This window comes from Phacochoerus africanus, chromosome 2 (genome assembly GCF_016906955.1).
Source record: "Phacochoerus africanus isolate WHEZ1 chromosome 2, ROS_Pafr_v1, whole genome shotgun sequence".
In the NCBI taxonomy this organism is placed as follows: Eukaryota; Metazoa; Chordata; class Mammalia; order Artiodactyla; family Suidae; genus Phacochoerus; species Phacochoerus africanus.
The window spans coordinates 120,149,574-120,164,073 of NC_062545.1; positions in this window are offsets into that span (position 1 = coordinate 120,149,574).

The following is a 14,500-nucleotide window of genomic DNA, read 5'->3' on the forward strand; positions in this document are numbered from 1 at the left end:
AGCAGCAAAGGGAAGAGAAAGTTAAGATGGAGGACTGACTACTGCGAAAATCCAGAGAGCTCAGCACAAACTTGGTTTCCATGGATCACTTGATCATTTATTGATCTGCTAAAGGTTCACATCAGATAATTTACAAGTACCTCTATCTGTGATCATGATTCCCTGCTGGGTTATAGGAATGGAAAATCTGAGATGCAGAAAAAATCCAAGAAATGAGCAGATGTTGAGCCATAATTCCCTAAACTGAGTTCTGATAAATTCTTGAAATATTATGTAAGCAAAGAGGGTCCATGGTCAAAATACTTAGAAAACCTTAAATTTAGCAGGTTAGCATCTATTCCAGGTTTTGAAGCATCTCTGGTGAGTTACTGCTAGAACCACCTTTTGGACTCTCTGCCTTTCACTTTCCTTCTGCTTCTAGTCCAACTTTTCTACACTGGCCAAAAAAATCTTTTGAAGACTAGACCTGATCGTTACCACTCCATTATTTAAAACTGTTGGTAGTTCCTAATTACCTATAGCATGGAATCTAAGTTTCTTTAGGCATAGGTTAAAAAGCTCTTCAAGATCTGGGCTACAAACTGTGTTTCCAATCTGCCCTCTAATCTTGCTCTGCAAATGCACCATGTTTTTTCTGCCCAGAATGACATTTTCATGTTCACATGCACGAACTCACAGCAGCACTTATGGGATGCATATTATATTATGCTATTTAGCAGTTGAGTAAACTGAGATGAAGAGTTGTTAAATAATTCAGCAGAGGTTACACAGGTCATAAGTAACTAATTTAAACCGAGACAGTCTAGCTCTGGAGCCACTAGCTTTAAGTCTTAGGCTTTCTTACATCTGGGAAGTTGACAAAGAGACAGATCTACTCCTACTGATCCAGTTCAAATCAAGCTCCTTTCTGACCAAAGATGATATATTTCTTCTCCCAAAAGAATAAATAAATGATCCTATTATGTATTCTTCCACCAAGTATATATTTATAGTTATGCACATACATTATAACTTCTTACCATCCTCAACTGAAATGTTTATTTAGTTATTTTCCCCACAAGACTGTGAGTTCCTTACAAACAGAGACCGTTTACAAATATCCTGACATCCATCTTTATCCTAACAGCCAGGTACACCTGGTGTATGCTAGGCACTTAAATCTTAACAGAGGTGAATTAAAATGAATCTGCTTGAAGGTAATGGAATGCCATGCTGACAGCTTGGTGATGATTTCTGTCCAACAGTTCCCTGACATACAACTGATAAATGCAAACCCCTTGTCAAAAATGACAGTATCTGCTAAGCTATATGTTGTAAGCAAGTGTTTCTAAACCATAATCGTCAAAGCAGGGTTTAAAATGGAACTCAAAGTACTTTTGAGAGAGTCCACCTTAGTCAGGAACTCCTGAAATGGCCTTGGAAAAATCAATTTGGCTTCCTGTCTGAGATTTCTTGGTCACTTCTAGTAGATGTAGGTGACCTTGATATGCAGTAGCTCCTCCACAATCCTTTCAATATCAGAATCAATCCCAGAATCCTAGATCTGACTCCCACTCAGTGTATCATGTCATAAGAAGAGCTCTCCAACAGTCCAGAGGGTATGATTCACCTACATGTTTGACATCTATTGAGCACCTCTTATGTATTGGGCTCTGTGCTTAGGCCAAGGATATAAAAATGGACAAGACACAGATACTGTCTTTAAAAAAAGTGTTCACAGTCTTATATAAAGCAGGTTAAATATTGTGGTATGTCACATTGTAGAAATATGTAACAGGCAGCTTAGAGAACAGTAGGGAACCTCTAACCTGTAAGGGTTAAGGGGCTTTCAAAGTAGCTTAATAGGGGAGGTGATACTTGGGTTGGGATTTCGAGGTACTAGGAATTAGAAAAGAGGGAACCACAATTGCAATGTTAACTCTACCCTGAATATCTCTTGAATGCATCCACTATCATTTCTTTTCTGGGCTTCCAGAATAGCCTCCTAAGTCCCTGTCATCCACTTTATCTCTTGTCTTTCTTTAATTTATGCATCACACAGAAGCCAGACCAACCTGTTAAAAACATAAATTAAGCTATATACAACTTTGCTTGATTACAACCAATAACTTCTAATTACACTTGGAATAAAACTTGCTATGAACTATAGGCCTGCTTGATCTGACATCTGGCTGCCCCATCATCTTTACCTCACACTGTGTCTTCCACACCATTCTCCAGCTATGTGGGTCTTTATTCAATTTACTGAACCTGTGAAAGTCTTTCATACTTTAGAAGTTGCATATGTTATTTCTTCTATCTAGAAGCCTTGGCCCTGGGTCTTCTCCTGGCATGCTCTAACAATTACCACCTCACCCTCTCATCCACCTTTAATCTCTGTCAACACTCGGGTTTTTTTCTCCCCTTTTCCAGCACCTATTAAAATCTGTAATGATTTTATTTATGTAAATTTACTTATTTTTTGGCAGGGGAGGTGTTATTTTTCTTTGTTACCTCCACTAGACTAAGTTATATGAAGTCTTGAATCCTGTTACCTTATTTATCACTTATTCTTGGCCCTTGGAGCAGTGCCTGGCACACAGTATATACCCTCAGATATTTACTGAATAAAAAAAGTCAAGCAGGCTTGCAGTCTACTTAGGATCTATGAAAATTAATTGTGATATATCATTGTGATGGATGGATGCACAGTGTTAGGGTATGAGCCTGAAAGAGGCAGCAAGGGTCAGGTTGCAAAATATCTTCTAAACCATTTGGAGTGTTGAGGAATGGTAAAGCTGTGTCTTGGCACAAAATAGTGAAGTTGTGCTGCTTTGCTCAAGGTTACCCATGTAAGAAATATGACACTGGAAACATAGAATGCTCAGGAATTGTATGGTCTCCACCCTGTATACGTCTGCAGGATTTTAAATGATACATTTTACCATTGTCCTAAACACAGAAATTACTCCTTGTTCTTGCTAATTGCTAATGATATTATTGCTTTTTTCTTCCAATGAAGGACAACTTTGGGAAAGGAAGTAAATAAGACAATTTCTGATCTTATCTATTAAATGGTGCAAAAATTTAAGAGAAAGTATGACCACTGTACACCATTCTTTGCTCCATTCCTACCTGAAACATAAGAAAAAAATTGTGTAATCATTTGTCATTTTCACACTCTGACAAACTCTTTCCATAGTTTTATTACCCAAACACTGTAAGGTATAGAAAATGAACATGATATACTGAAGGTTTTCTGTTGCTTTCAAACCAACTCTATTGCAAAAGAAACAAGCACGCTGTCTCCCAAGATCTATCTGGATACATGGATTGGGATAATATTCAATAAATTCTGGATTCTTCCTCTGCCAGCTCCCAATGATTTGACCAATGAGTAGCTTTTCATTATTTGAAACAAAAATGTCCTTTTGATTAATTTGTACAAGTTTCAGCTCTATTTAGGAAAGGTGTCTGCTTTGACTACTTTCTAGGAAAATGAACATGTTGAATCTGAAACAAAGACCCAATATTTTCACTGGACAATATTTATCAAAAAGTTACAAAAGAGTCATATATTAATGATTTGAACTAAGTCCTGTTATAGCCTTGAAGTGTAACTGGTACAGAATATTTGAGTGGTGCTATCTAAAAACCAAATTTTATACCATCCTTATATTTAATTCCTGACAATGAATTATATATTTTTCTTTTCACCTTTTACCTCAGTTGTTTTATTGTTTTTGTTTTTTAGGAATTCTCATAATTTTATTCTCTATCAAATGTAATCAGAATTGAAATCCGAAATATTAAACAAGAACTGATTTTTAGTTTTTATTAGCTACATTTTTTTAAAAAAAATCTGAGATAACTCGAATACCACTTGCATCCCCATCAGAATCTAAACAGTCCCAGAGAATATCTACAAATACTCTCTTCACAGAACTAGAACAGAATATTTTAAAATTTGTATGAAAACACAAGAGACCCCGAATAGCCAAAGCAGTATTGAAAAAGAAAAAAAGAAATGGAGGAATCACGCTTCCTGACTTCAGACAATACTACAAAGCTACAGTAATCAAAACAATATGGTACTGACACAAAAAAACAGGAATTTAGATCAATGGAACAAGATAGAAAGCCCAGAAACAAACCCAAGCACCTGTGGTCAACTAATATATGACAAAGGAGGCAAGAACATACAGTAGAAGAGAGAGAGTCTCTTCAATAAGTGGTTCTGGGAAAACTGGACAGCCATGTGTAAAAGAATGAAAATAGAACACTAATACCATATACAAAAATAAACTCAAAGTGGATTAAAGACCTAAATATAAGATCAGATATTATAAAACTCCTAGAGGTAAGCATATGCAGAATGCTCTTTGACATAAATCACAACATCTTGTTTGATCCACCTCCTAGAATAAGGTCAATAGAAACAAAAATAAACCAATGGGACCAAATTGAATTCAAAAGCTTTTGCTAAGCGAAGGAAACCATTAAAAAATGAAAAGACAGCCCACAGAATGGGAGAAAATCTTTGCAAACAATGCAGCAGACAAAGGCCTAATATCCAAAGTATACAAACAACTCATATAACTCAACAACAAAAAAAACAAACAACCCAATTGAAAAATGAGCAGAAGACCTAAACAAACAATTCTGCAAAGAAGACATATGGATGGCCAACAGGCACATGAAAAACTTCTCAACATCACTAATTATTAGAGAAAAGCAAGCCAAAACTACAATGAAGTATACAACACAACATTCAGAATGGCCATCATTAACAAGTCAACAAATAACAAATGCTGGAGAGGATGTGACAAAAAGGGTTCCCTCCTTCACTGTACCTGGGAATGTAAATTTGTACAAACACTATGGAAAACAGTATCAAGGTTCCTCAGAAAACTAAATATAGAACTACCGTATTATCCAACAATCCTACTCCTGGGCATATATCCAGACAAAACATTCATTCAAAAAGATATATCCACCCCTATGTTCATTGCAGCGTTATTCACAATAGCCAAGACATGGAAACAACCTAAATGTCCACTGACAGATGAATGGATTAAGATGTGGTACAGGAGTTCCCGTTGTGGCTCAGTGGTTAACGAATCTGACTAGGAACCATGAGGTTGCATGTTCAATCCCTGGCCTCATTCAGTGGGTTAAGGATCTGGCGTTGCTGTGAGCTGTGATGTAGGTGGCAGACATGGCTTGCATCCCGTGTTGCTGAGGCTCTGGTGTAGGCTGGCAGCTACAGCTCCAATTGGACCCCTAGCCTGGGAACCTCCATATGCTGTGGGTGTGGTCCTAGAAAAGACAAAAAGACAAAAAAGAAAAAAGTGTGGCACATATACACAATGAAATACTACTCAGCCATAAAAAAGATAAACTAATGCCATTCTTAGCAACATGGATGGAACTAGATATTCTCATACTAAGTGAAGTAAGCCAGAAATTAAAAAGACAAATACCATATGATTATCACTTAATTGTGGTATCTAAAATATGGCACAGATGATCCTATCTATAAAAAAGAAACAGATCATGGCCAAGGAGAGTAGACTTGTGGTTCCCAGGGGGGAGGGAGTGGGATGGACAGGCAATTTGTGGTTTCTGGATGAAAACTGTTATATTTGGAATAAACAAACAGTGGGGACCTCTGTACAGCACAGGGAACTGTGTGTGATTGGGTCACCTTATTGTTAAACAAAAATTGAAGAAACATTGTAATCCAACTATAATGAAAAAAAAATTTTTTTAAATACTTAACCACCTTCTTCCAAACTGCTCCCCAAAGTAAAGGACTTATGGTGATTGTCTGGGACAATTTCTTTTTAGGAAACCATCTGGATCTGTCTCCAGGGCAGCACAATACAGCTGGGTGCATGACAAAGAAAACCCTCTTCTATGTCAAACTGGAGAAATTCAGGATCAAAATATGTGACTCCATGAGTGCTCATTTGCATATATTTTATTTGAGTCCAAATGCATGTTAGATTTTACAGGATTAACAACACGAATCTGCCAGCCTATTCAATGCTTTTGCTTTTAGTGTTATCAATTTCTCAGTGAGATTCTGACATTTCTGTTACAATAAACATTTGCCTGCACTAAAGAGGTTCCCATAAGGTAGCTCACTGTGCTTCCGTGGACAATGAATATACTCTTCACTCTGGAAGAGGCCGAAAGTCTATAGCAAGATAAATGGGACTTTTAACAGATCTAAACCTCACTTTCCACATGGATTTTTTTTAAGAGCAAATATGTTATTGTCAACTAACTCTGAAATCCCACTTTCAGATAAAACTGAAATTGAGCTCTGAAAGAATGACCACATGGAGCCAGGCCTCTGATAGAGAAACTGCCAGAGACCTCTGTTGATGCAGTCCACATGGGTCAGCATCACAGGACACAGAGTAGTGAAGAAGGAAGGTTGCAGAGTCAATGTGGAGAGCCCAGCAGAGAAGGCCCAGCACCACCTCTCTCATAGCACACCCTTACCTAGCCATTTAGTATCTGCTATCCTTGAAGCCTGGAACATATCTCCTCGCAGAGCCTATTTATTGACCAAGACATGCAACTGGCTCTAACATAGGATTTAAAACAATCATTATTTTAAAAGTTCCATCTTCTTATTATAAAATCTAAAAAAATCAATAACAAATATTAGTGGCAATCAAATATTTGGGCCAATTTAAGAAAGAAATTTTTTAATATATTTATAAACCTCATACTTCCAAAAAATGCTTTATCAGAATTGACTGGCTCATTTTCTCAAGACAGCCACAGACTTCTTATTGCCTTTTTCCTCTAGCCATCAGGTACTCTTTGATGTGAAGTATATATTTTCCAATTTATTCTAAACACCTCTTCAATAAAACATTTCATCCTCTTTTTAGGTAATCGAAATATTCAATTTGTTCAGACAAGTTAAATGTAGGGAAAATAGTTCCTTTTATTTCTTTTTTTCTATTTAGGACTGTACCTGTGGCATATGGAAGTTGCCAGGCGAGGGGGCCAATCTGAGCTGTAGCTGCTGGCCTACACCACAGCCACAGCAATGTGGGATCCAAGCTGCATCTGCAACCTATACCATAATTCATGGCACTGCTGGATCCTTATCCCACTGGGCGAGGCCAGGGATTGAACCCACGTCTTCCTGGATACTAGTCAGGTTCACTACTGAGCCACAACAGGAATTCTAAGTTCAATTATTAGTATGTATTATGGATTCTCTAAAAGTTGCCAGGAGGAGATGTACACTCTGTTTACAGGATAGGAAATACCTTGATGTTGGAGGAATCAGTGTGGTTATGGCCAGAGAAGAGGGGATGGGTAGATGGCAACCCAGATTCTGTACAAATACTTTCCTCTACTCACCCAGAAGGAATTAAAGAAAACTAGAAAGTTTGCTATTTCAACGTAAATTCCACTGCAACTTTACGTCTTCACTACTCTGTGTCCTTTGACGCTGACCCATGTGCATAGCATCCACAGATGTCTTCACCCATTGGCTTCCAATTGGTTCTACCAATAAGAGACACTACAAGTAGGTGACAGAAAATGGGAAGAAAATGAGGATCTGGAAGATTTTCCTCCACTTCATCCCTGCCAGGCCATAGTGGGTTGGCTTAGTCTCTCTATCAGAGGCCCAGCTTCATGTAGTCTTTCTTTCCATGTAGTAATCATTGGTGGATTTTTGAAACTCTTCTTTCCTCTAGATTCTTCAGGATGATAACTGCATCAACTATCATTAGACTCTAAGTTCTGTACAATTTATTTTCCTAAACTCTCACCATATCTTTGAAAACATTTCCTATATCACACTCAACTCAATTGTGAAGTTTAAGTCTGCCATTTCTTTTTTTTTTTAATTTTTTTTGTCTTTTTTTTTTTAGCTATTTCTTGGGCCGCTCCAGCGGCATATGGAGGTTCCCAGGCTAGGGGTCGAATCGGAGCTGTAGCCACCGGCCTACGCCAGAGCCACAGCAGCATGGGATCCGAGCTGAGTCTGCAACCCACACCACAGCTCACGGCAATGCTGGATCCTTAACCCACTGAGCAAGGCCAGGGATTGAACCCGCAAACTCATGGTTCCTAGTCAGATTCGTTAACCACTGAGCCACGACGGGAACTCCCTGAGACATTATTTTCTTAAATGCCCTTCTAGTGCTTGAATAGCTGCAGTGACATCTTTGTCAAAGCTGGCTCATTTCTGTTACCTCATTGCTCCCTACCTCCTGAGGCAACTCACTTCAGTGCAAACTGATCCAATAACTTAGAAAGGACTTGCTTCTATGGAGCCTCAATCTGCCTCCCTGTGGCTTCCCCACACTGATCCAGTTCAGCCCTGGAGGGCAGCACAGAGTCCAATCTGCTTCCTCATGACAGCCTTTGCAAATGTGAAGACAGTGATCATGTTCTCTCTACATGTTTTTTCATTCTCAGGCCCAAATCCTTAGCTCCTATTGGTAAAGGCATCATCCTCTGGACACATATGATACTTATTTCATCAATGACCAGAATGGAAAGTGGTATTTGAACGGGGATCTTATCAGCATAGACTGGTGCAGCCCCTTCCACATCCCAAACACTGGATTTCTATCAGTGCCAGCTTCAGAGTGTATTCTTTTTAAAATAGCCTTGTATGCCAGGGGTAGGAAGGCATGGTTTTTAATATGATTGGTTAACAAAACTTGGGAGAAGTCTTGCAATATACTGAAATGGGCAATATACCTTGAACATGTATCCACGTACCCTATCCAGGTGGAGAGAGTGCAAAAATGATACTAAGGACAGTAATAAATAAGCTGTTAAGTTTGAGGGCTTATTTGTGAATTTCCACAAACAAAATTACTGATGAAGTGACTGACACACAGGGACATTACTCTGTGAATACTAAAGCTCACTGCAGACAAGTATGCCCCATGCAAGGAGGAAAGCATGGACAACAGCTATGGAGATTTTATGTATAGTGGGTCAAGGGGGAAGATGTTTTTATTTGGTAATATTGTTGACCATTACCTAGTCTTGGTCCTGAGAGATATTTTTCTTTCTCTGACTTTATATGTACACTGAAAACCTGGTAATGGGGTTAAAATTACTCGACCTAATTAAAGGATTTTTTTTCTATCTCCTAAATGGCCAATTTATATACAAGAAGAAGCTTGGTCATTGGAGAGGAGCTAAGCCAGAAAAGAAAAAAAAAGCGGTTATACATCTGAACTCTCTCATTCATTGAACAAACACCCAAAAGTAAAGTAAGAGACTTAACCTTCTCCCAGGCCTACAATAGAAAAACACATATGCTAATATTCTGGCTACTCCATCAATTGAGTTTACAACTATCTAGCAAGGCCTATTTAAAGACAAGCCTCTTTGGAAGGAGCTGGCAGGGGGTGCAAGGAGGTGGATCTTCATAAGGCAGAGTGAATGTTGCAAGGTGAGGTTGTCCACACTGAGTCCATCTGGACAAACATTAATATTGATGAGGCAGGGCTTTCAGAAAGCAAGAGGTAGTATCTGTACCAAGAAGCAGTCACTGCAGCCCTCTCTGCTACCATTTGGACCCGTTTATGAACAGATTTTTTTTTCATGTGATAGATTCTGAATTTGAAATTTTTCTATTTCACTAATGGGATCAATGGAATCAGACTAAACCCAATTGATATTTGACAGTTTTTAAGTAAAACTGAACCACATATGGAGTGCTGAAAGCACTCGGGGTGATGCCAGAGTGCTACTCAGAGATTCAATTGTGGCTGAGATCAAAAGATGATGTCTGCAATAGTAATGTCAAGATAATTACCACAATTCGTAGACCCCATTTAAATAAGTTAAATAAACTCATGTTCATTTTCTAGAAAAGAAGAAAAGATATATCCATAGTTCAATTCATTTTTACACTCTCTCCTCTGATTCTCTGTAGACTTTATGAGTTTGGTCAGTATAGGAAATGCCACCCTCATTTTATATAGGAATAGTCTGAGTCCCAAAGGTTTAAGACAGTTGCTTAAACTCACATAGATATTAGAATAAATATACATTTTCAAAAAGTTTTGTTGGGATGATTCAATTACTGCATGAATGACTAAATGAGCATTTAGCAAAAGGCAGAGACAAGACCCCAGGTCAAGTTACCTGACTCTGATTTTTAAGTCACCAGCAGCGGAGTGAATATGTGAACCATTTGCAAGAAAGGAAACTTCATTGGAGCCATATGTATTATAATTGAGAGTACAGTTGTGCTATTAACTTTCCAACTTTCCTCAGCAAGAAAGTATTGAAAGAATTTTTTTCATTTTCTCTTATTATTAAAGTTTTACATTGTCTGTTCATTCTGAGTTCTTTGATTTTGTTTCATGCCATTCTGCATTTTACTTATAGCTTCCTCTTGTCCTTGGTTTCTGATGGCAAGTGAGGAGAATCCTTAGCCTTCCTTTCAGCAAATTTGCCTGGGTCATATTATATTTTTATTTTTATATTTTTTCTATTATTATTATTTTTAAATTTCCACAATACATTATTTTTTTTCTACTGTGCAGCATGGTGACCCAGCTACACATATATGTATACATTCTTTTTACTCACATTATCATACTCCATCATAAGTGACTAGACATACATCCCAGTGTTACACAGCAGGATCTCGTTGCTAATCCATTCCAAAGGTAATAGTTTGCATCTATTAACTCCAAGCTCCCAATCCATCCCACTCCCTTCCCCTCCCCCTTGCCAACTACAAGTCTATTCTCCAAGTCCATGATTTTCTTTTCTATGGAAAGGTTCATTTGTGCCATATATTACATTCCAGATATAAGTGATATCATATGGAATTTGTCTTTCTCTTTCTACCTTACTTAACTCAGTATGAGAATCTCTAGTTCCATCCATGTTGCTGCCAATGGCATTACCTTGTTCTTTTTTATGGCTGAGTAGTACTCCATTGTGTATATATACCACTCTTCCTAATCCAATCATCTGTCAATGGACATTTAGGTTGTTTACATATCTTGGCTATTGTGAACAGTACTGCAATGAACATGAGAGTGAATGTGTCTTTTTTAAGGAAAGTTTTGTCTGGATAGATGCCCAAGAGTGGGATTGCTGGGTCATATGGTCGTTCTATGTATAGTTTTCCAAGGTACCTCCATACTGGTCTCCATAGTGGTTGTACCAGCTTACTCTCCCACCAACAGTGCAGGAGAGTTCCCTTTTCTCCACACCCCTGCCAGCATTTATTATTTGTGGACTTATTAATGACAGCCATTCTGACTGGTGTGAGGTGGTATCTCGTGGTAGTTTTGATTTGCATTTCTCTAATAATCAGGGATGTTGAGCATTTTTTCACGTGCTTGTTTGCCATCTGTACATCTCCCTTGGAGAAATGTCTATTCAGGTCTTTTGCCCACTTTTCCATTGGGTTGTTGGCTTTTTTGCTGTTGAGTTGTATAAATTGTTTGTATATTTTAGAGATTAAGCCCTTGTCAGTTGCATCATTTGAAACTATTTTCTACCATTCTGTAAGTTGTCTTTTTATTTTTTATGGTTTCCTTTGCTGTGCAAAAGCTTGTCAGTTTGATGAGGTCCCATTGGTTTATTTTTGCTCTTATTTCTGTTGCTTTGGGAGATCTGAAAACACATTTGTAAGGCTGATGTCAGAGAATGTTTTGCCTATGTTCTCTTCCAGGAGTTTGATGGTGTCTTCTCTTTAATTCTTTAAGCCATTTTGAGTTTATTTTCATGTGTGGTGTGAGGGTGTGTTCTAGTTTCATTGATCTGCATGCAGCTGTCCAGGTTTCCCAGTGATACGTGCTGAAAAGACTGTTTTTTTTTTTTTTTTCCACATTTTATTGTCTTGCCTCCTTTGTCAAAGATTAATTGACCATAGGTGTCTGGGATTATTTCTAGGTTCTCTATTCTTTTTCTTTGGTCTGTATGTCTGCTTTGGTACCAGTTCCACACTGCCTTGATGACTGTGGCTTTGTAATGTTGCCTGAAGTCTTGGGAGTGTTATGCCTCCTGATTAGTTTTTCTTCCTCAGAATTGCTTTGGCAATTCTGCGTCTTTTGTGGTTCCATATAAATTGTTGGATTGTTTGTTCTAGTTCTGTGAAAAATGTCATGGGTAATCTGATAGGGATTGCATTGAATGTGTAGGTTGCTTTGTGTAGTATGGCCGTTTTTACAATATTAATTTTTCCAATGCAGGAGCATGGAATATCTTTCCATTTCTTTACATCATCTTTAATTTCCATGATTAATGTTTTATAGTTCTTGGCATATAAGTCCTTTACCTCCTTGGTCAGGTGTATTCCCAGGTATTTGATTTTTTGGGGTGCAATTTTAAAAGATATTGTATTTTTGTATTCCTTTTCTAATATTCCATTGTTAGTATACAAAAATGTGATTGATTTCTGAATGTTAATCTTATATCCTGCTACTTTGCTGAATCTGTTGATCAGTTCAAGTTCAAGTTGATTAGTTTTTGGTTGAGTCCTTAGGTTTTCCTATATATAGTATCATGTCATCTGCATACAGTGACAGTTTTACCTCTTTTCATTCTATTTGGATGCCTTTTATTTCTTGTGTTTGTCTAACTGCTGTGGCTAGGACTTCCAGTTACTATGTTGAATAAGTCATGAGAGTGGACATCCTTGTCTAGTTCCAGATTTTAGTGGAAAGGCTTTCAGCTTTTCTCCATTGAGTATTATATTTGGAGTGAGTTTGTCATAAATGGTTATTATTATGTTAAGATATGTTCCCTCTATCCCCACTTTGGTAAGAGTTTTGATCATGAATGGATATTGGACTTTGTCAAATGCTTTCTCTGCATCTATTGAGATGATTATGTGCTTTTCGACTTTTTTTTTTTTTTGTCTTTTTGTCATTTTTAGGGCCGCACCTGGGACATATGGAGGTTCCCAGGCTAGGGGTCTAATCGGAGCTGTAGCCGCTGGCCTATGCCACAGCCACATCAGATCCAGCTGCATCTGCAACCTACACCACAGCTCATGGCAACGTCGGATCCTTAACCCACTGAGCAAGGCCAGGGATCAAACCCGCAACCTCCTGGTTCCTAGTCGGATTCGTTAACCACTGAGCCACAATGGGAACTCCTTGACTTTTGTTAATGTGGTGTATGAAATTGATTGATTTGCATATGATGAACCATCCTTGTGAACCTGGGATGAATCCCACCTGGTTGTAGTGTATGATCTTTTTTATATGTTGTTTGATTTGGTTGGCTAAAATTTTGTTGAGAATTTTTGCATCTATATTTATCAAAGATATGGGCCTATAGTTTTCTTTTTTTTGGTGGTATCTTTGTCTGGTTTTGGAGTTAGGGTGATGGTGGCATCAAAGAATGTCTTTGGGAGTGTTCTTTCTTCTTCAAACTTTTGAGAAAACTTAAGGAAGAAGGATATAAGTTCCACTTTGTATGTTTGGTAGAATTCACCTGTGAAGCCATCTGGTCCCGGACTTTTATTTGCAGGGAGTGTTTTTTATGACATATTCAATTTCATTTCTAGTGATTGGTCTGGTCAGTTGATCTATTTCTTCTTGATTCAGTTTTGGCAAGCTGTAAATCTGTAGAAAGTTGTTCATTTCTTCTAATCTAATACTAATCTCTCATGGTTTTTTGTATTTCTGTAGTGTCCATTGTGACTTCTCCTTTTTCATTTCTGATTTTGTTTATTTGGGTTTTTTCTCTCTTCTTGGTGAATCTGGCCAGAGGTTTGTCAATTTTGTTTACCTTTTCAAATAACCAGCTCTTGGTTTTATTGATTTCTTCTATTGTTTTTTTAATCTCTATTTTATTGATTTCTGCTTTTATCTTTATGATTTCCTTCCTTCTGCTGAATTTAGGTTTTGTTTGTTCTCTTTTTTCTAATTCATTTATGTGGTGGGTTAGGTTGTCGATTTGAGACTTTTCTTCTTTTTTTGAGGAAGGCCTGTATTGCTATGAATTTCCCTCTGAGCTCTGCTTTTGCGGCATTCCATAGATTTTGAGTGGTTGTGTCTTCATTATCATTTGTCTCAAGGTATTTTTTAATTTCCTTCTTGATTTCCTTATTGACCCATTGTTTTTTTTAGTAGCATGTTGTTTAGTCTCCATGTAGTAAGTTTTTTCTCATTTCTTTTCCTGTGGTTGATTTCTACTTTTCATGTCATTGTGGTCAGAGAAGATACTTGAAATAATTTCTATACTTTTAAATTTGTTGAGGTTAGCTGTGTGCCCCAGGATGTGATCAACTATTGAGAAGAATGTATATTCTGATTTTTTTGGATATACTGTCCTTAAAATATTGATTAAGTCTAACTTTTCTGTTGTGTCCTTTAGGATTTCTGTTGCTTTATTGATTTTCCGTCCAGAGGATCTGTCCATTGATGTGAGTGGGGTGTTAAAATCTCCTACTATGTTTGTATTCCCATCAATTTCTCCTTTTATGTCTGTTAGTATTTGTTGGAGGTATATGGGTGCTCCTATATTAAGCACATATATATTG